This window comes from Orcinus orca, chromosome 1 (genome assembly GCF_937001465.1).
Source record: "Orcinus orca chromosome 1, mOrcOrc1.1, whole genome shotgun sequence".
NCBI classification, from domain to species: Eukaryota; Metazoa; Chordata; class Mammalia; order Artiodactyla; family Delphinidae; genus Orcinus; species Orcinus orca.
In genome coordinates, this window is record NC_064559.1 from 66328763 (window position 1) to 66350882 (window position 22120).

General features: G+C 48.2%; 1 long non-coding RNA gene across 1 annotated transcript in view; it reads left to right on the top strand.

Annotated features, from left to right (window-relative positions):
* Positions 1 to 20823, top strand: part of LOC125965155 (uncharacterized) — a 961575-nt gene extending 940752 nt beyond the window's left edge. Inside the window, exon 3 of the long non-coding RNA XR_007478729.1 lies at positions 20743 to 20823. This is a non-coding gene — a long non-coding RNA (uncharacterized LOC125965155). The remainder of the gene's footprint in view (positions 1 to 20742) is intronic.
* Positions 20824 to 22120: the final 1297 nt, after the last annotated feature.

Sequence of the window (22120 nt, forward strand, 5' to 3'; positions counted from 1 at the left end):
AATGGGGATGTGGGCCTTCTGTTCTGAGGTCCCAACGGCTGGGCTGCTCACAGGTTCATGATGTGGGCCCTCTGCTGTGAGTTCACTGCGGTCTGGATCCCATAGCCTCGGTGCTCTGGGCCGCTTGCTGGGAGGTTCCAACTGCTGGATTCCTCAACTTTTATATTCTATGGACCCTGTGTTGTGAGGCCGGTCCTGCCAGCCTCATTCCGAACCCCTTGGTGATGTGGTTCCTCTGGTTTGAGGCTACATGTGCTGGGATCCTCACCTTTCGATGATGTTGTCCCACTGGTGTGGGGACACTCCTGCCTGGTTCCCATCCCCTTGGTGATGTGGGCCCTCTGGTGAGAGTCTGATCCTGGCTGTGTTCCTCACCCTTCTGTGAGGTGGGCCCTCTGCTGTGAGGTCACTCCTGCCGGGCTGGCACACATCGCCTTGGCGACGTTGGCCCTCTGGTGGCAGCTGGAGCTTGCTGGGAGCCTCCTCCCCTCGGTGATGAGTGCCCTCTAGCGTCAGGCCCTAACTTCTGAGCACCCCACGTTTTCTGATGTGAGCCCAGTGATGCCAGGACACTCCTGTCATGTTCCCATCACCATGGGGATGTGGGCCTTCTGCTCTGAGGTTCCAATGTCTGGGTTGCTCACAGTTTCATGATGTGGGCTGTCTGGTGTTAGTTCACTCTGGCCTGCATCCCCTAGCCTCTGTGCTCTGGGCCGCCTGCTGGGAGGTTCCAAATGCTGGATTCCTCACCTTTCTTATTTTTGGGCCCTCTGTTATGAGGCTCCTCCTGCCTGCCTCACTCCCAGCCCCTTGGTGATGGGTGTCCTATGGTTTGAAGCCACATGTTCTGGGTTCCTCACCTTTAGATGATGTGGCCCTACTCATGTGAGGACACTCCTGCCTGGTTCCAATCCATTTGGTGATGTGGGCCCTCTGGTGCGAGTCTGATCCTGACTGGGTTCGTCACACTTCTCTGAGGTGGGCCCTCTGCTGTGAGGTCATTCGTGCCTGGTTGGCACACATCGCCTTGGCGACATCAGCCCTCTGGTGGCAGTTGGAGCCTGCTGGGAGCCTCCTTCCCTTGGTGATGAGGGTCCTCTGGCGTCAGGCCCTAACTGCTGGTCACCCAAAATTTTCTGATACGTTCTCAGTGGTGCGAGGACACTCCTACCAGATTTCCATCCCCATGGGGATGTGGGCCTCCTGCTCTGAGGTCCCAATGGCTGGGTTGCTCAGTTTCATGACATGGGCCCTCTTCTGTGAGTTCACTGTGGCCTGGATCCCATAGCCTCGGTGCTCTGGGCCGCCTGCTGGGAGGTTCCAACTGCTGGATTCCTCACTTCTTTATTCTATGGGCCCAGTGTTGTGAGGCTACTCCTGCCTGCCTCACTCCGAGGCCCTTGGTGATGTGGGTCCTCTGGTTTGAGGACACATGTGCTGAGTACCTCACCTTTCAATGATGTGGCCCCACTGGTGTGAAGACACTCCTGCCTGGTTCCCATCCCCTTGGTGATGTGGGCCCTCTGGTGAGAGTCTGATGTTGGCTGGGTTTCTCACCCTTCTGTGAGGTGGGACCTCTGCTGTGAGGTAACTCCTGCCTGACTTCTCACGTTGCCTTGGCAACGTGAGCCCTCAGGTGGCAGTTGGAGCCTGCTGGGAATCTCCTCCCCTCAGTTATCAGAGCTCTGGATAAAACACATATGCCCTTTTTTGCCAAGTGCATTATTTTCCAAGTTCTGTCTCTTTTCCTATGCTTTAAGAGTGACTCCCGTGTACGCTCTGAAATCGGTTTCCAGCAATTCTGCCCCGCATTCAAGTCCTTTCGCAGCCTTATTTCACTATAATTTTGGATGATAGCTGTCATTTATAACTCCGCAGGTTTGTGAATTACAGTGCCCCTGAGCTCCTTTCTTCAACTCGCTTTCTTGTGAGCTGGCCACAACACCGCAGGATGGCTTCAGGCCCTAGTGTGGTTCCGGCACGGCACGCTGAGCCTTTGGTTAATTCCTCTTCCTGGTGGGAAATGAGAGTTAAATTTGCCCGTCCAGACACCTCCAGCTAGTATCTCATTGGTGCTCCCTATTCCTGTTCATTTTCCGCAGAAATTGCAAACTGAGCCAAACAGGAGGTTAAAGGCACTGACTCTCCAAGTGGGGAGAGTGTTAGTAAAGCGTCTGGAATGTTGCACCCGAGTACCACGGGACGAAAACTGAGACACATTTGAACATGTTTCCCGATCACACGATGGATCATACTCTGGGTTCCACATGCATGTTTTAGCTGAAGGAAGAATCCCTTAAACCTGGAGAGTTGAGACCCATGGAATGGGTACCATGCAATATGACTTCAAAGGGTCTGCATTTGCTCACCGAACCTCACCAATCCTATCACTGCTGCGTTTATGCTGCTGTACACACGCTTGATTCTCTTTCGGAGACATATAAATCCATAGGTTGAAAGATTCTTACTAGTCAGGTATATTCTTAGGCGTTTAATATGGGGTGTTGAGTCCATTTTGTTGAGCAAGGAGTAGCTCTTGTCTATTACATATTTGGCTTATGGAACGGTATCTGTGCTCATTTCAATCTCTGGTTTTATGCAGCACCCCAACTCTCCTTTCCCCTTAAACAAGCATAAGTTGGTTTTCTACATTTCAGACCCTGTTCTGTTTTGTAATTCAGTTCCTGTGTAGCCAAGTTTACATTCCGTGTAGTAGTGATATCTTATGATGTTTCTTTTTCTGTGTAACTTATTTCACTTAGAATATTCGTACCTGAATCCACTCATTATGCTGCTACGGGCCTGATGACATAGATTTCATTGCTGAGTGATATTGCATTGTACGTAAGTACCACAACATCTTTATCCATTTTTCGCTTTCTGTGATATTGAACTTGTACCGTAAACGAGGTTCTGGTAAACAGAGCCGTCCCAAACTTTGGGGTGGCTGTGTATTTTTGATTTTAATTTCCCTAAGTTATAGGACCATAAGAGGAAGTGCCCTAGGCTCTGTTGCTTTGTTTTTTGGATGTTTCAGGAAACACCATACACTTCTCCAGAGTGGCTGTTGGCAATTTACATCCCACCCATCAGCATAACAAGGCTCCCAGTTCTCCATGGCCTGACCTGCCTTTCTGGATTTTACACTTTTTTCAGATATCCCTTTTGACCAGGGGTCACTGAGACCTCATTGTAGTGCAGATTTCCTTTGCAAGCTTCCTTGTTTGGCCAAAAAGGGCATATGCGTTTTTTCTTGAATATATTTAGGAAAAAACACATACGCCCTTTTTGGCCAAGTGCATCATTGTGGACGTTCTGCCTCTTTTCCTATGCTTTACATGCATTTCCAGTCTACCTCCTGAAATCGGTTTCCTGCAATTCTGCCCCGCTTTCAAGTCCTCTTGGCAGCCTTACTTCAATATATTTTTGGATGATAGCTGTCATTTATAACTCTGCAGGTTAGTGAATTACAGTGCCCCTGAGCTCCTTTCTTCAACTCGCTTTCTTGTGAGCTGGCCGCAACACCGCAGGATTGCTTCAGGCCCTAGTGTGGTTCCGGCACGGCACGCTGAGCACTTGGTTAATTCCTCTTCCTGGTGGGAAATGAGAGTTAAATTTGCCCGACCAGACACCTCCAGCTAATCTCTCATTGGTTCTCCCTATTCCTGTTCATCTTACGCAGAAATTGCAAACTGGGCCAAACAGGAGGTTAAAGGCACTGACTCTCCAAGTGGGGAGACTGTTAGTAAAGCATCTGCAATGTTGCACCCGAGTACCAGGGGACGAAAACTGAGACACATTTGAACACGGTTCCCGATCACACGGTGGATCATACTCTGGGTTCCACATGGATGTTTTAGCTGAAGGAAGAATCCCTTAAACCTGGAGGGTTGAGACCCATGGAATGGGTACCATGTAATATGACTTCAAAGGGTCTGCATTTGCTCACCAAACCTCACCAATCCTATCACTGCTGCATTTGTGCCGCTGTACACACGCTTGATTCTCTTTCGGAGACATAGAAATCCATAGGTTTTAAGATTCTTACTAGTCAGGTATATTCTTAGGCGTTTAATATGAGGTGTTGAGTCCACTTCGTTGAGCAAGGAGTAGCTCTTGTCTATTACATATTTGGCTTATGGAATGGTATCTGTCCTAATTTCAATCTCTGGTTTTATGCAGCACCCCAACTCACCTTTCCCCTTAAGCAAGCATAAGTTGGTTTTCTACATTTGAGACCCTGTTCTGTTTTGTAATTCAGTTCCTGTGTAGCCAAGTTTACATTCCGTGTATTAGTGATATCTTATGATGTTTCTTTTTCTCTCTGACTTATTTCACTTAGAATCATCACACCTGAATCCACTCATTATGCTGCTACGGGCCTGATGACATAGATTTCATTGCTGAGTGATATTGCATTGTACGTAAGTACTACAACTTCTTTATCCATTTTTCGCTTTCTGTGATATTGAACTTGTACCGTAAACGAGGTTCTTGTAAACAGAGCCGTCCCAAACTTTGGGGTGGCTGTGTCTTTTTGATTTTAATTTCCCTAAGCTATAGGACCATAAGTGGAAGTGCCCTAGGCTCTGTTGCTTTGTTTTTTGGATGTTTCAGGAAACACCATACACTTCTCCAGAGTGGCTGTTGGCAATTTACATGCCGCCCATCAGCATAACAAGGCTCCCAGTTCTCCATGGCCTGTCCTGCCTTTCTGGATTTTACACTTTTTTCAGATGGCCCTTTTGACTGTGGGGCAGTGAGACTTCATTGTAGTGCAGATTTCCTTTGCAAGCTTGCTTGGTTGGCCAAAAAGGGCGTATGCGTTTTTTCCTGAATATATTCAGGAAAAAACGCCTATGCCCTTTTCGGCCAAGTGCATCATTGTGGACGTTCTGCCTCTTTTCGTATGCTTTACATGCAATTGTAGTCTACCTCTTGAAATCAGTTTCCTGCAATTCTGCCCCGCTTTCAAGTACTCTTGGCAGCCTTACTTAAATATATTTTTGGACGATAGCTGTCATTTATAACTCTGTAGGTTTGTGAATTACAGTGCCCCTGAGCTCCTTTCTTCAACTTGCTTTCTTGTGAGCTGGCCGCAACACTGCAGGATTGCTTCAGGCCCTAGTGTGGTTCCGACCTGGCACGCTGAACCTTTGGTTAATTCCTCCTCCTGGTGGGAAATGAGAGTTAAATTTGCCCGTCCAGACACCTCCAGCTAGTCTCTCATTTGTTCTCCCTATCCTGTTCATTTTCCGCAGAAATTGCAAACTGGACCAAACAGGAGGTTAAAGGCACTGACTCTCCAAGTGGGGAGAGTGTTAGTAAAGCGTCTGGAATGTTGCACCCGAGTACCAGGGGACAAAAACTGAGACACATTTGAACACGTTTGCCGATCACATGGTGGATCATACTCTGGGTGCAACATGCATGTTTTAGCTGAAGGAAGAATCCCTTTAACCTGGAGAGTTGAGACATATGGAATGGGTACCATGCAAAATGACTTCAAAGAGTCTGCATTTGCTCACCAAACCTCACCAATCCTATCACTGCTGCGTTTATGCCACTGTACACACGCCTGATTCTCTTTCGGAGACATATAAATCCATAGGTTTTATGATTCTTACTAGTCAGGTATATTCTTAGGCGTTTAATATGAGGTGTTGAGTCCACTTCGTTGAGCAATGAGTAGCTCATGTTATTACATATTTAGCTTACGGAACGGTATCTGTTTTTATTTCAATCACTAGTTTTATGCAGCACCCCAACTCACCTTTCCCCTTAAGCAAGCATAAGTTGGTTTTCTACATTTGAGACCCTGTTCTGTTTTGTAATTCAGTTCCTGTGTAGCCAAGTTTACATACCGTGTAGTAGTGATAACTTATGATGTATCTTTTTCTGTGTGACTTATTTCACTTAGAATCATCGTACCTGAATCCACTCATTATCCTTCTACGGGCCTGATGACATAGATTTCATTGCTGAGTGATATTGCATTGTACGTAAGTGCCACAACTTCTTTATCCATTTTTCGCTTTCTGCGATATTGAAATTGTACCGTCAATGAGGTTCTTGTAAACACAGCCGTCCCAAACTTTGGGGTGGCTGTGTCTTTTTGATTTTAATTTCCCTAAGCTATATGACTATAAGTGGAAGTGCCCTAGGCTCTGTTGCTTTGTTTTTTAGATGTTTCAGGAAACACCATACACTTCTCCAGAGTGGCTGTTGGCAATTTACATCCCGCCCATCAGCATAACAAGGCTCCCAGTTCTCCATGGCCTGTCCTGCCTTTCTGGATTTTACACTTTTTTCAGATGGCCTTTTTGACCGGGGGGAAGTGAGTCATCATTGTAGTGCAGATTTCCTTTGCAAGCTTGCTTGGTTGGCTAAAAAGGGCGTATGCATTATTTCCTGAATATATTGAGGAAAAAACGCATACGCCCTTTTTGGCCAAGTGCATCATTGTGGACGTTCTGCCTCTTTTCCTATGCTTTACATGCAACTCCAGTCTACCTTCTAAAATTGGTTTCCTGCAATTCTGCCCGACTTTCAAGTCCTCTTGGCAGCCTTACTTCAATATATTTTTGGACGTTATCTGTCATTTATAACTCTGCAGGTTTGTGAATTACAGGGCCCCTGAGCTCCTTTCTTCAACTCGCTTTCTTGTGAGCTGGCCGCAAACACGCAAGACTGCTTCAGGCCCTAATCTGCTTCTGGCAGGGCATGCTGAGCCTTTGTTTAATTCCTCTTCCTGGTGGGAAATGAGTGTTAAATATGCCCATCCAGACACGTACCTCACTCTCAACCCCTTGGTGATGTGGGTCCTCTGGTTTGTGGCCACCTTTGCTGGGTTCCTCACCTTTCGATGATGTGGCCCCACTAGTGTGAGGACACTCCTGCCTGGTTCTCATCCACGTGGTTATGTGGACCCCCTGGTGAGAGTCTGTTCCTGGCTGTGTTCCTCACCCTTCTGTGAGGGAGACCCTCTGCTGATAGGTCACACCTGCATGGCTGGCACACATTGCCTTGGTGAAGTCAGCCGTGTGGTGACATTTGGAGCGTGCTGGGAATCTCCTCCCCCCGGTGATGAGGGCCCTCTTGCGTCAGGCCCTAACTGCTGGGCTCACCAACTTTTCTTAGTGAGCCCAATGATGCTTGGGCACTCCTCTTAGGATCCCACATCCATGGGGATGTGGGCCTTCTGCTCTGAGGTCCCAACGGCTGGGTTGTTCACATTTTCATGATGTGGGCTCTCTGGTGTTAGTTCACAGAGGCCTGCATCCCATAGCCTCTGTGCTCTTGGCCGCCTGCTGGGAGGTTCCAACTGCTGGATTCCTCACTTTTTTAATTTTTTGGGCCCTCTGTTGTGAGGATCCTCCTGCCTGCCTCACTCCCAGCCCCTTCGTGATGTGTGTCGTCTGGTTTGAGGCCACATGTGCTGGGTTCCTCACCTTTCGATGATGTGGGACCAATGGTCTTAGGAGACTCCTGCCTGGTTCACATCCCCTTGGTGATGTGGGCCCTCTGTTGAGAGTCTGATCCTGGCTGGGTTCCTCACCCATCTGTGAGGTGGGCCGTCTGCTGTGAGGTCACTCCTCCCTGGCTTGCTCACCTCGCCTTGTGGACATGAGCCCTCTGGTGGCACTTGGAGCCTGCTGGGAGCCTCCTCCCCTCGGTGATGAGGGCCCTCTGGCGTCAGGCCCTAACTGCTGGGCTCCCCACATTTTGTGATGTGCGCCCAGTGGTGCGAGGACACTCCAGCCAGGTTCACATCCCCATTGGGATGTGGGCCTTCTGCTCTGAGGTCCCAACGCCTGGGTTGCTCACAGTTTCATGATGTGGGCTCTCTGCTGTTAGTTCACTCCTGCCTGCATCCCATAGCTTCTGTGCTCTCGGCCGCCTGCTGGGAGGTTCCAACTGCTGGATTCCTCACCTTTCTTATTCTTTGGGCCCTCTGTTTTTAGGCTCCTCCTGCCTGCCTCACTCCCATTCCCTTTGTGATATGTGTCCTCTGATTTGAGGCCAGATGTGCTGGGTTCTGCACCTTTCGATGATGTGGCCCCACTGGAGGGAAGACAGTCCTGACTGGTTCCCATCCCCTTGCTGATGTGGGCCCTCAGGTGAGAGTCGGATCCTGGCTGGGTTCCTCACCCTTCTGTGAGGTGGGCCCTCTGCTGTGAGGTCAATCATGCCTGTCTGGCACACGTCACCTTGGCGACGTTGGCCCTCTGGTGGCAGTTGGAGTGTGCTGGGATCCTCCTGCCCTCGGTGATGAGGGCCCTCTTGCCTTAGGCCATAACTGCTGGGCTCCCCACATTTTCTGATGTGCGCCAAGTGAGTGAGGACACTCTTGCCAGGTTCCCATCCCCATGGGGATATGGGCCTTCTGCTCTGAGGTCAAAACGGCTGGCTTGCTCACAGTACCATGATGTGGGCCCTCTGCTGTGAGTTCACTCCGGCAAGGATCCCTTATCATCGGTGCTCTGAGCCGCCTGCTGGGAGGTTCCAACTGCTGGATTCCTCAACTTTTTTATTCTATGTGCCCTCTGTTGTGAGGCTCCTCCTGCCTGCCTCACTGCCAGCCCCTTGGTGATGACTGTCCTCTGGCTTGAGGCCACATGTGCTGCGTTCCTCACCTTAAGATGATGAGGCCCCACTGGTGTGAGGATAATCCTGACTGGTTCCCATCCCCTTTGTGATGTGGCTCCTCTGCTGAGAGTCTGATCCTGGCTGGGTTCCTCACCCATCTGTGAGGTGGGCCCTCTACTATCAGGTAACTCTTGCCTGGCTTGCTCACCTCGCCTTGTTGACATGAGCCCTCTGGTGGCACTTGGACCCTGCTGGGAGCCTCCTCACCTCTGTGATGAGGGCCCTCTGACGTCAGGCCCTAACTGCTGGGTTCCCCAACTTTTCTTAGTGAGCCCAGTGATGCTCGGGCACTCCTCTTAGGTTCCCATCTCCATGGGGATGTGGGCCTTCTGCTCTGAGGTTCCAACGGCTGGGTTGATCAAAATTTCATGATGTGGACTCTCTGCTGTTAGTTCACTGTGGCCTGGATCCCATAGCCTCTGTGCTCTTGGCTGCCTGCTGGGAGGTTCCAACTGCTCGATTCCTCAACTTTTGTATTCTATGGGTCCTGTTTTGTGATGCTCCTCCTGCCTGCCTCACTCACAACCCCTTCGTGATGTGGGTCTTCTGGTTTGAGGCCACATGTGCTGGGTTCCGCAATTTTCTATGATGTGGCCCCACTGGTGTGAGGACACTCCTGCCTGGTTCCCATCCCCTTGGTGATGTGGGCCTTCTGGTGACAGTCTTATCCTGGCTGGGTTCCTCACTCTTCTGTGAGGTAGGCCCTCTGCTGTGAGGTCAATCCTGCCTGACTTGCACACATCACCTTGGCGACGTGGGCCCTCTGTTGGCACATGGAACCTGCTGGGAGCGTCCTGCCCTCGGTGATGATGGCCCTCTAGCATCAGGCCCTAACTGCTGGGCTCCCCACGTTTTCTGATGTGAGCCCAGTGATGCCAGGACACTCCTGTCAGGTTCCCATCCCCATGAGGATGTGGGCTTTCTGCTCTGAGGTCCCAACGCCTGGGTTGCTCACAGTTCCATGATGTGGGCTCTCTGGTGTTAGTTCACTCCTGCCTGCATCCCATAGCTTCTGTGCTCTCGGCCGCCTGCTGGGAGGTTCCAAATGCTGGATTCCTCACCTTTTTTATTCTTTGGGCCCTCTGTTTTTAGGCTACTCCTACCTGCCTCACTCCCATCCCCTTTGTGATGTATGTCCTCTGATATGAGGCCACATGTGCTGGGTTCCTCACCTTTCGATGATGTGGCCCCACTGGTCGGATGACAGTCCTGACTGGTTCCCATCCCCTTGGTGTTGTGGGCCCTCTGGTGAGAGTCTCATCCTGCCTCGGTTGCTCACCCTTCTGTGAGATAGGCCCTCTGCTGTGAGGTCACTACTGCCTGGCTGGCACATGCCACCTTGTAGACGTGGGCCCTCTGTTGGCAGTTGGAACCTGCTGGGAGTCTCCTCCCCTCAGTTATGAGGGCCCCCTGGCATCAGGCCCTAACTGCTGGGCTCCTAACATTTTCTGATATGTGCTAAGTGGTGCGAAGCCACTCCTGCCAGGTTCCCATCCCAATGGGGATGTGGGCCTTCTGTTCTGAGGTCCCAACGGCTGGGCTGCTCACAGGTTCATGATGTGGGCCCTCTGCTGTGAGTTCACTGCGGCCTGGATCCCATAGCCTCGGTGCTCTGGGCCGCTTGCTGGGAGGTTCCAACTGCTGGATTCCTCAACTTTTATATTCTATGGACCCTGTGTTGTGAGGCCGGTCCTGCCAGCCTCATTCCGAACCCCCTGGTGATGTGGTTCCTCTGGTTTGAGGCTACATGTGCTGGGATCCTCACCTTTCGATGATGTTGTCCCACTGGTGTGGGGACACTCCTGCCTGGTTCCCATCCCCTTGGTGATGTGGGCCCTCTGGTGAGAGTCTGATCCTGGCTGTGTTCCTCACCCTTCTGTGAGGTGGGCCCTCTGCTGTGAGGTCACTCCTTCTGGGCTGGCACACATCGCCTTGGTGACGTTGGCCCTCTGGTGGCAGCTGGAGCCTGCTGGGAGCCTCCTCCCCTCGGTGATGAGTGCCCTCTAGCGTCAGGCCCTAACTTCTGAGCACCCCACGTTTTCTGATGTGAGCCCAGTGATGCCAGGACACTCCTGTCATGTTCCCATCACCATGGGGATGTGGGCCTTCTGCTCTGAGGTTCCAATGTCTGGGTTGCTCACAGTTTCATGATGTGGGCTGTCTGGTGTTAGTTCACTCCGGCCTGCATCCCCTAGCCTCTGTGCTCTGGGCCGCCTGCTGGGAGGTTCCAAATGCTGGATTCCTCACCTTTCTTATTTTTGGGCCCTCTGTTATGAGGCTCCTCCTGCCTGCCTCACTCCCAGCCCCTTGGTGATGGGTGTCCTATGGTTTGAAGCCACATGTTCTGGGTTCCTCACCTTTAGATGATGTGGCCCTACTCATGTGAGGACACTCCTGCCTGGTTCCAATCCATTTGGTGATGTGGGCCCTCTGGTGCGAGTCTGATCCTGACTGGGTTCGTCACACTTCTCTGAGGTGGGCCCTCTGCTGTGAGGTCATTCGTGCCTGGTTGGCACACATCGCCTTGGCGACATCAGCCCTCTGGTGGCAGTTGGAGCCTGCTGGGAGCCTCCTTCCCTTGGTGATGAGGGTCCTCTGGCGTCAGGCCCTAACTGCTGGTCACCCAAAATTTTCTGATACGTTCTCAGTGGTGCGAGGACACTCCTACCAGATTTCCATCCCCATGGGGATGTGGGCCTCCTGCTCTGAGGTCCCAATGGCTGGGTTGCTCAGTTTCATGACATGGGCCCTCTTCTGTGAGTTCACTGTGGCCTGGATCCCATAGCCTCGGTGCTCTGGGCCGCCTGCTGGGAGGTTCCAACTGCTGGATTCCTCACTTTTTTATTCTATGGGCCCAGTGTTGTGAGGTTACTCCTGCCTGCCTCACTCCGAGGCCCTTGGTGATGTGGGTCCTCTGGTTTGAGGACACATGTGCTGAGTACCTCACCTTTCGATGATGTGGCCCCACTGGTGTGAAGACACTCCTGCCTGGTTCCCATCCCCTTGGTGATGTGGGCCCTCTGGAGAGAGTCTGATGTTGGCTGGGATTCTCACCCTTCTGTGAGGTGGGACCTCTGCTGTGACGTAACTCCTGCCTGACTTGCTCACGTTGCATTGGCAACGTGAGCCCTCAGGTGGCAGTTGGAGCCTGCTGGGAATCTCCTCCCCTCAGTTATCAGAGCTCTGGATAAAACACATATGCCCTTTTTTGCCAAGTGCATTATTTTCCAAGTTCTGTCTCTTTTCCTATGCTTTAAGAGCGACTCCCGTGTACGCTCTGAAATCGGTTTCCAGCAATTCTGCCCCGCATTCAAGTCCTTTCGCAGCCTTATTTCAGTATAATTTTGGATGATAGCTGTCATTTATAACTCCGCAGGTTTGTGAATTACAGTGCCCCTGAGCTCCTTTCTTCAACTCGCTTTCTTGTGAGCTGGCCGCAACACCGCAGGATTGCTTCAGGCCCTAGTGTGGTTCCGGCACTGCACGCTGAGTCTTTGGTTAATTCCTCTTCCTGGTGGGAAATGAGAGTTAAATTTGCCCGTCCAGACACCTCCAGCTAGTCTCTCATTGGTTCTCCCTATTCCTGTTCATTTTCCGCAGAAATTGCAAACTGAGCCAAACAGGAGGTTAAAGGCACTGACTCTCCAAGTGGGGAGAGTGTTAGTAAAGCGTCTGGAATGTTACACCCAAGTACCAGGGGATGAAAACTGAGACACATTTGAACATGTTTCCCGATCACACGATGGATCATACTCTGGGTTCCACATGCATGTTTTAGCTGAAGGAAGAATCCCTTAAACCTGGAGAGTTGAGACCCATGGAATGGGTACCATGCAATATGACTTAAAAGGGTCTGCATTTGCTCACCGAACCTCACCAATCCTATCACTGTGCTTATGCTGCTGTACACACGCTTGATTCTCTTTCGGAGACATATAAATACATAGATTTCAAGATTCTTACTAATCAGGTATATTCTTAGGCGTTTAATATGGGGTGTTGAGTCCACTTCGTTGAGCAAGGAGTAGCTCTTGTCTATTACATATTTGGCTTATGGAACGGTATCTGTGCTCATTTCAATCTATGGTTTTACGCAGCGCCCCAACTCACCTTTCCCCTTAAGCAAGCATAAGTTGGTTTTCTACATTTGAGACCCTGTTCTGTTTTGTAATTCAGTTCCTGTGTAGCCAAGTTTACATTCCGTGTAGTAGTGATATCTTCTGATGTTTCCTTTTCTGTGTGACTTATTTCACTTAGAATCATCGTACCTAAATCCACTCGTTATGCTGCTACGGGCCTGATGACATAGATTTAATTCCTGAGTGATATTGCATTGTACGTAAGTATCACAACTTCTTTATCCGTTTTTCCCTTTCTGCGATATTGAACTTGTATCGTAAACGAGGTTCTTGTTAACAGAGCCGGCCCCAACTTTGGGGTGGCTGTGTCTTTTTTATTTTAATTTCCCTAAGCTATAGGACCATAAGTGGAAGTGCCCTAGGCTCTGTTGCTTTGTTTTTTAGATGTTTCAGGAAACACCATACACTTCTCCAGAGTGGCTGTTGGCAATTTACATCCCGCCCATCAGCATAACAAGGCTCCCAGTTCTCCATGGCCTGTCCTGCCTTTCTGGATTTTACACTTTTTTCAGATGGCCCTTTTGACCGGGGGGCAGTGAGACTTATTTGTATTGCAGCGTTCCTTTGCAAGCTTGCTTGGTTGGCCAAAAAGGGCGTATGCGTTTTTTCCTGAATACGCCCTTTTTGACCAAGTGCATCATTGTGGATGTTCTGCCTCTTTTCCTATGCTTTACATGCAATTCCTGTCTACCTCCTGAAATCGGTTTCCTGCAATTCTGCCCCGCTTTCAAGTCCTCTTGGCAGCCTTACTTCAATATATTTTTGGACGATAGCTGTCATTTATAACTCTGCAGGTTTGTGAATTACAGTGCCCCTGAGCTCCTTTCTTCAACTTGCTTTCTTGTGAGCTGGCTGCAACACCGCAGGATTGCTTCAGGCCCTAGTGTGGTTCCGGCATGGCACGCTGAGCCTTTGGTTAATTCCTCTTCCTGGTGGGAAATGAGAGTTAAATTTGCCCGTCCAGACACCTCCAGCTAGTCTCTCGTTGGTTCTCCCTATTCCTGTTCATTTTCCGCAGAAATTGCAAACTGGGCCAAATAGGAGGTTAAAGGCACTGACTCTCCAAGTGGGGAGAGTGTTAGTAAAGCGTCTGGAATGTTGCACCCGAGTACCAGGGGACGAAAACTGAGACACATTTTAACACGTTTCCCCATCACACGGTGGATCATACTCTGGGTTCCACATGCATGTTTTAGCTGAAGGAAGAATCCCTTAAACCTGGAGAGTTGAGACCCATGGAATGGGTACCATGCAATATGACTTCAAAGTGTCTGCATTTGCTCACCGAACCTCACCAATCCTATCACTGCTGCGTTTATGCTGCTGTACACATGCTTGATTCTCTTTCGGAGACATATAAATCCATAGGTTTTAAGATTCTTACTGGTCAGGTATATTCTTAGGCGTTTAATATGGGGTGTTGAGTCCACTTCATTGAGCAAGGAGTAGCTCTTGTCTATTACATATTTGGCTTATGGAACAGTATCTGTGCTACTTTCAATCTCTAGTTTTATGCAGCACCCCAACTCACCTTTCCCCTTAAGCAAGCATAAGTTGGTTTTCTACATGTGAGACCCTGTTTTGTTTTGTAATTCAGTTCCTGTGTAGCCAAGTTTACATTCCGTGTATTAGTGATATCTTATGATGTTTCTTTTTCTGTGTGACTTATTTCACTTAGAATCATCGTACCTGAATCCACTCTTTATGCTGCTACGGGACTGATGACATAGATTTAATTTCTGAGTGATATTGCCTTGTACGTAAGTACCACAACTTTTTTATCCATTTTTCGCTTTCTGCGATATTGAACTTGTACCGTAAACGAGGTTCCTGTACACAGAGCCGTCCCAAACATTGGGGTGGCTGTGTCTTTTAGAGTTTAATTTCCCTAAGCTACAGGACCATAAGTGGAAGTGCCCTAGGCTCTGTTGCTTTGTTTTTTAGATGTTTCAGGAAACACCATACACTTCTCCAGGGTGGCTGTTGGCAATTTACATCCCGCCCATCAGCATAAGAAGGCTCCCAGTTCTCCATTGCCTGTCCTGCCTCTCTGGATTTTACACTTTATTCAGATGGCCCTTTTGACAGGGGGGCAGTGAGACTTCATTGTAGTGCAGATTTCCTTTCCAAGCTTGCTTGGTTGGCCAAAAAGGGCGTATGCGTTTTTTCCTGAATATATTCAGGAAAAAACGCATACGCCCTTTTTGGCCAAGTGCATCATTGTGGACGTTCTGCCTCTTTTCCTACGCTTTACATGCAATTCCAGTCTACCTCCTGAAATCGGTTTCTTGCAATTCTGCCCCACATTCAAGTCCTCTTGGCAGCCTTACTTCAATATATTTTTGGACGATAGCTGTCATTTATAACTCTGCAGGTTTGTGAATGACAGTGCACCTGAGCTCCTTTCTTCAACTCGCTTTCCTGTGAGCTGGCCGCAACACCGCAGGATTGCTTCAGGCCCTAGTGTGGTTCCGGCATGGCATGCTGAGCCTTTGGTTAATTCCTCTTCCTGGTGGGAAATGAGAGTTAAATTTGCCGGTCCAGACACCTCCAGCTAGTCTCTCATTGGTTCTCCCTATTCCTGTTCATTTTCCGCAGAAATTGCAAACTGGGCCAAATAGGAGGTTAAAGGCACTGACGCTCCAAGTGGGGAGAGTGTTAGTAAAGCATCTGGAATGTTGCACCCGAGTACCAGGGGACGAAAACTGAGACACATTTGAACACGTTTCCCGATCACATGGTGGATCATACTCTGGGTTTCACATGCATGTTTTAGCTGAAGGAAGAATCCCTTAAACCTGGAGAGTTGAGACCCATGGAAAGGGTACCATGCAATATGACTTCAAAGGGTCTGCATTTGCTCACTGAACCTCACCAATCCTATCACTGCTGCGTTTATGCCGCTGTACAGACGCTTGATTCTCTTTCGGAGACATATAAATCCATAGGTTTTAAGATTCTTTCTAGTCAGGTATATTCTTAGGCGTTTAATATGGGGTGTTGAGTCCACTTCGTTGAGCAAGGAGTAGCTCTTGTCTATTACATATTTGGCTTATGGAACGGTATCTGTGCTAATTTCAATCTCTGGTTTTATGCAGCACCCCAACTCACCTTTCCCCTTCAGCAAGCATAAGTTGGTTTTCTACATTTGAGACGCTGTTCTGTTTTGTAATTCAGTTCCTGTGTAGCCAAGTTTACATTCCGTGTATTAGTGATACCTTATTATGTTTCTTTTTCTGTGTGACTTATTTCACTTAGAATCATCATACCTGAATCCACTCATTATGCTGCTACGTGCCTGATGACATAGATTTCATTGCTGAGTGATATTGCATTGTACGTAAGTATCACAACTTCTTTATCCATTTTTCGCTTTCTGCGATATTGAACTTGTACCGTAAACGAGGTTCTTGTAAACAGAGCCATCCCAAACTTTGGGGTGGCTGTGTCTTTTTGATTTTAATTTCCCTAAGCTATAGGACCATAAGTGGAAGTGCCCTAGGCTCCCTTGTTTTGTTTTTTGGATGTTTCAAGAAACACCATACACTTCTCCAGAGTAGCTGTTAGCAGTTTACATACCGCCCATCAGAAGAAAAATGCACCCAGTTCTCCATGGCCTGTCCTGCCTTTCTGGATTTTACACATTTTTTTTGATGGCCCTTTTGACCGGGGGGCAGTGAGACTTCATTGTAGTGCAGCGTTCCTTTGCAAGCTTGCTTGGTTGGCCAAAAAGTGCGTATGCGTTTTTTCCTGAATACGCACTTTTTGGCCAAGTGCATCATTGTGGACATTCTGCCTCTTTTCCTATGCTTTACATGCAATTCCAGTCTACCTCCTGAAATCGGTTTCCTTCAATTCTGCCCCACTTTCAAGTCCTCTTGGCAGCTGTTTCAATATATTTTTGGACGATAGCTGTCATTTATAACTCTGCAGGTTTGTGAATAACAGTGCCCCTGAGCTCCTTTCTTCAACTCGATTTCTTGTGAGCTGGCCGCAACACCCCAGGATTGCTTCAGGCCCTAGTGTGGTTCCAGCATGGCACGCTGAGCCTTTGGTTAATTCCTCTTCCTGGTGTGAAATGAGAGTTAAATTAGCCCGTCCAGACACCTCCAGCTAGTCTCTCGTTGGTTCTCCCTATTCCTGTTCATTTTCCGCAGAAATTAGAAACTGGGCCAAACAGAAGGTTAAAGGCACTGACTCTCCAAGTGGGGAGAGTGTTAGTAAAGCGTCTGGAATGTTGCACCCGAGTACCAGGGGACGAAAACTGAGACACATTTGAACACGTTTACCCATCACACGGTGGATCATACTCTGGGTTCCACATGCATGTTTTAGCTGAAGGAAGAATCCCTTAAACCTGGAGAGTTGAGACCCATGGAATGGGTACCATGCAATATGACTTCAAAGGGTCTGCATTTGCTCACCGAACCTCACCAATCCTATCACTGCTCCGTTTATGCTGCTGTACACACGCTTGATTCTCTTTCGGAGACATATAAATCCATAGGTTTTAAGATTCTTACTAGACAGGTATATTCTTAGGCGTTTAATATGGGGTGTTGAGTCCACTTCGTTGAGCAAGGAGTAGCTCTTGTCTATTACATATTTGGCGTTTGGAAGGGTATCTGTGTTCATTTCAATCTGTAGTTTTATGCAGCACCCCAACTCACCTTTCCCCTTAAGCAAGCATAAGTTGCTTTTCTACATTTGAGACCCTCTTCTGTTTTGTAATTCAGTTCCTGTGTAGCCAAGTTTACACTCCGTGTATTAGTGATATCTTATGATGTTTCTCTTTCTGTGTGACTTATTTCACTGAGAATCATCGTACCTGAATCCACTCATTATGCTGCTACGGGCCTGATGACATAGTTTTCATTGCTGAGTGATATTGCATTGTGCGTAAGTACCACAACTTCCTTATCCATTTTTCTCTTTCTGTGATATTGAAGTTGTACCGTAAACGAGGTTCTTGTAAACAGAGCCGTCCCAAACTTTGGGGTGGCTGTGTCTTTTAGAGTTTAATTTCCCTAAGCTATAGGACCATAAGTGGAAGTGCCCTAGTCTCTGATGCTTTGTTTTTTAGATGTTTCAAGAAACACCATACACTTCTCCAGAGTGGCTGGTGGCAATTTACATCCCGCCCATCAGCATAACAAGGCTCCCAGTTCTCCATGGCCTGTCCTGCCTTTCTGGATTTTACACTTTTTTCAGATGGCCCTTTTGACCGGGGGCCAGTGAGACTTCATTGTAGTGCAGATTTCCTTTGCAAGCTTGCTTGGATGGGCAAAAAGGGCGTATGCGTTTTTTCCTGAATATATTCAGGAAAAAACGCGTACGCCCTTTTTAGCCAAGTGCATCATTGTGGACGTTCTGCCTCTTTTCCTATTCTTTACATGCAATTCCAGTCTACCTCCTGAAATCGGTTTCCTGCAATTCTGCCCCGCTTTCAAGTCCTCTTGGCAGCCTTACTTCAATATATTTTTGGACGATAGCTGTCATTTATAACTCTGCAGGTTTGTAAATTACAGTGCCCCTGAGCTCCTTTCTTCAACTCGCTTTCTTGTGAGCTGGCCGCAACACCGCAGGATTGCTTCAGGCCCTAGTGTGGTTCCAGCATGGCAGGCTGAGCCTTTGGTTAATTCCTCTTCCTGGTGGGAAATGAGAGTTAAATTTGCCCGTCCAGACACCTCCAGCTAGTCTCTCATTGGTTCTCCCTAATCCTGTTAATCTTCAGCAGAAATTGCAACCTGGGCCAAACAGAAGGTTAAAGGCACTGACTCTCCAAGTGGGGAGAGTGTTAGTAAAGCATCTGGAATATTGCACTGAGTACCAGGGGACGAAAACTGAGACACATTTGAACACGTTTCCCGATCACACGGTGGATCATACTCTGGGTTCCACATGCATGTTTTAGCTGAAGGAAGAATCCCTGAAACCTGGAGAGTTGAGACCCATGGAATGGGTACCATGCAATATGACTTCAAAGGGTCTGCATTTGCTCACCGAACCTCACCAATCCTATCACTGCTGCGTTTATGCTGCTGTACACATGCTTGATTCTCTTTCGGAGACATATAAATCCATCGGTTTTAAGTTTCTTTCTAGTCAGGTATATTCTTAGGCGTTTAATATGGGGTGTTGAGTCCACTTCGTTGAGCAAGGAGTAGCTCTTGTCTATTACATATTTGGCTTATGGAACGGTATCTGTGCTAATTTCAATCTCTGGTTTTATGCAGCACCCCAACTCACCTTTCCCCTTAAGCAAGCATAAGTTGGTTTTCTACATTTGAGACCCTGTTCTGTTTTGTAATTCAGTTCCTGTGTAGCCAGGTTTACATTCCGTGTATTAGTGATACCTTATGATGTTTCTTTTTCTCTGTGACTTATTTCAGTTAGAATCATCATTCCTGAATCCACTCATTATGCTGCTATGGGCCTGGTGACATAGATTTCATTGCTGAGTGATATTGCATTGTACGTAAGTACCACAACTTCTTTATCCATTTTTCGCTTTCTGTGATATTGAACTTGTACCGGAAACGAGGTTATTGTAAACAGAGCCCTCCCAAATTTTGGGGTGGCTGTGTCTTTTTGATTTTAATTTCCCTAAGCTAGAGGACCATAAGTGGAAGTGCCCTAGGCTCTGTTGTTTTGTTTTTTAGATGTTTCAGGAAACACCATACACTTCTCCAGAGTGGCTGTTGGCAATTTACATCCCGCCCATCAGCATAACAAGGCTCCCAGTTCTCCACGGCCTGTCCTGCCTTTCTGGATTTTACACATTTTTCAGATGGCCCTTTTGACCGGGGGTCAGTGAGACTTCATTGTAGTGCAGATTTCCTTTGCAAGCTTGCTTGGTTTGCCAAAAAGTGCGTATGCGTTTTTTCCTGAATTCGCCCTTTTTGGCCAAGTGCATCATTGTGGACGTTCTGCCTCTTTTCCTATGCTTTACATGCAATTCCAGTCTACCTCCTGAAATCGGTTTCCTGCAATTCTGCCCCGCTTTCAAGTCCTCTTGGCAGCCTTACTTCAATATATTTTTGGACAATAGCTGTCATTTATAACTCTGCAGGTTTGTGAATGACAGTGCCCCTGAGCTCCTTTCTTCAACTCGCTTTCTTGTGAGCTGGCCGCAACACCGCAGGATTGCTTCAGGCCCTAGTGTGGTTCCGGCATGGCACGCTGAGCCTTTGGTTAATTCCTCTTCCTGGTGGGAAATGAGAGTTAAATTTGCCCGTCCAGACACCTCCAGCTAGTCTCTCATTGGTTCTCCCTATTCCTGTTCATCTTACGCAGAAATTGCAAACTAGGCCAAAGAGGAGATTAAAGGCACTGACTCTCCAATTGGGGAGAGTGTTAGTAAAGCGTCTGGAATGTTGCACCCGAGTACCAGAGGACGAAACCTGAGACACATTTGAACACGTTTCCCGATCACACGGTGGATCATACTCTGGGTTCCACATGCATGTTTTAGCTGAAGGAAGAATCCCCTAAACCTGGAGAGTTGAGACCCATGGAATGGGTAGCATGCAATATGACTTCAAAGGGTCTGCATTTGCTCACCGAACCTCACCAATCCTATCACTGCTGCATTTATGCCGCTGTACACATGCTTGTTTCTCTTTTGGAGACATATAAATCCATAGGTTGTAAGATCCTTACTAGTCAGGTATATTCTTAGGCGTTTAATATGGGGTGTTGAGTCCAATTCGTTGAGCAAGGAGTAGCTGTTGTTTATTACATATTTGGCTTATGGAACGGTATCTGTGCTAATTTCAATCTCTGGTTTTATGCAGCACCCCAACTCATCTTTCCCCTTAAGCAAGCATAGGTGCTTTTCTACATTTGAGACCCTGTTCTGTTTTGTAATTCAGTTCCTGTGTAGCCAAGTTTACATTCCGTGTAGTAGTGATATCTTACGATGTTTCTTTTTCTCTGTGACTTTTTTACTTAGAATCATCGTACCTGAATCCACTCATTATGCTGCTACGGGCCTGATGACATAGATTTCATTGCTGAGTGATATTGCATTGTATGTAAGTACCACAACTTTTTTATCCATTTTTCGCTTTCTGTGATATTGAACTCGTACCGGAAACGAGGTTCTTGTAAACAGATACCTCCCAAACTTTGGGGTGGCTGTGTCTTTTTGATTTTAATTTCCCTAAGCTATAGGACCATAAGTGGAAGTTCCCTAGGCTCTGTTGCTTTGTTTTTTAGATGTTTCAGGAAACACCATACACTTCTCCAGAGTGGCTGTTGGCAATTTACATCCAGCCCATCAGCATAACAAGGCTCCCAGTTCTCCATGGCCTGTCCTGCCTTTCTGGATTTTACACTTTTTTCAGATGGCCCTTTTGACCGGGGGGCAGTGAGACTTCATTGTAGTGCAGATTTCCTTTGCAAGCTTGCTTGGTTGGCCAAAAAGTGCGTATGCGTTTTTTCCTGAATATATTCAGGAAAAAACGCATACTCCCTTTTTGGCCAAGTGCATCATTCTGGACGTTCTGCCTCTTTTCCTATGTTTTAAATGCAATTCCAGTCTACCTCCTGAAATCTGTTTCCTGCATTTCTGCCCCGCTTTCAAGTCCTCTTCGCACCCATACTTCAATATATTTTTGGACGATAGCTGTCATTTATAACTCTGCAGTTTTGTGAATTACAGGGCCCCTGAGCTCCTTTCTTCAGCTCGCTTTCTTGTGAGCTTGCCTCAAACCCGCAAGACTGCTTCAGGCCCTAATCTGCTTCTGGCAGGGCACGCTGAGCCTTTGGTTAATTCCTCTTCCTGGTGGGAAATGAGTGTTAAATATGCCCGTCCAGACACCTACCTCACTCTCAACCCCTTGGTGATGTGGGTCCTCTGGTTTGTGGCCACCTTTGCTGGGTTCCTCACCTTTCGATGATGTGGCCCGACTAGTGTGAGGACACTGCTGCCTGGTTCTCATCCACGTGGTTATGTGGACCCCCTGGTGAGAGTCTGTTCCTGGCTGTGTTCCTCACCCTTCTGTGAGGGAGACCCTCTGCTGATAGGTCACTCCTGCATGGCTGGCACACATTGCCTTGGTGAAGTCAGCCGTGTGGTGGCAGTTGGAGCGTGCTGGGAATCACCTCCCCCCAGTGATGAGGGCCCTCTTGGCTCAGGCCCTAACTGCTGGGCTCACCAACTTTTCTTAGTGAGCCCAATGATGCTTGGGCACTCCTCTTAGGATCCCATCTCCATGGGGATGTGGGCCTTCTGCTCTGAGGTCCCAACGGCTGGGTTGTTCACATTTTCATGATGTGGGCTCTCTGGTGTTAGTTCACAGAGGCCTGGATCCCATAGCCTCTGTGCT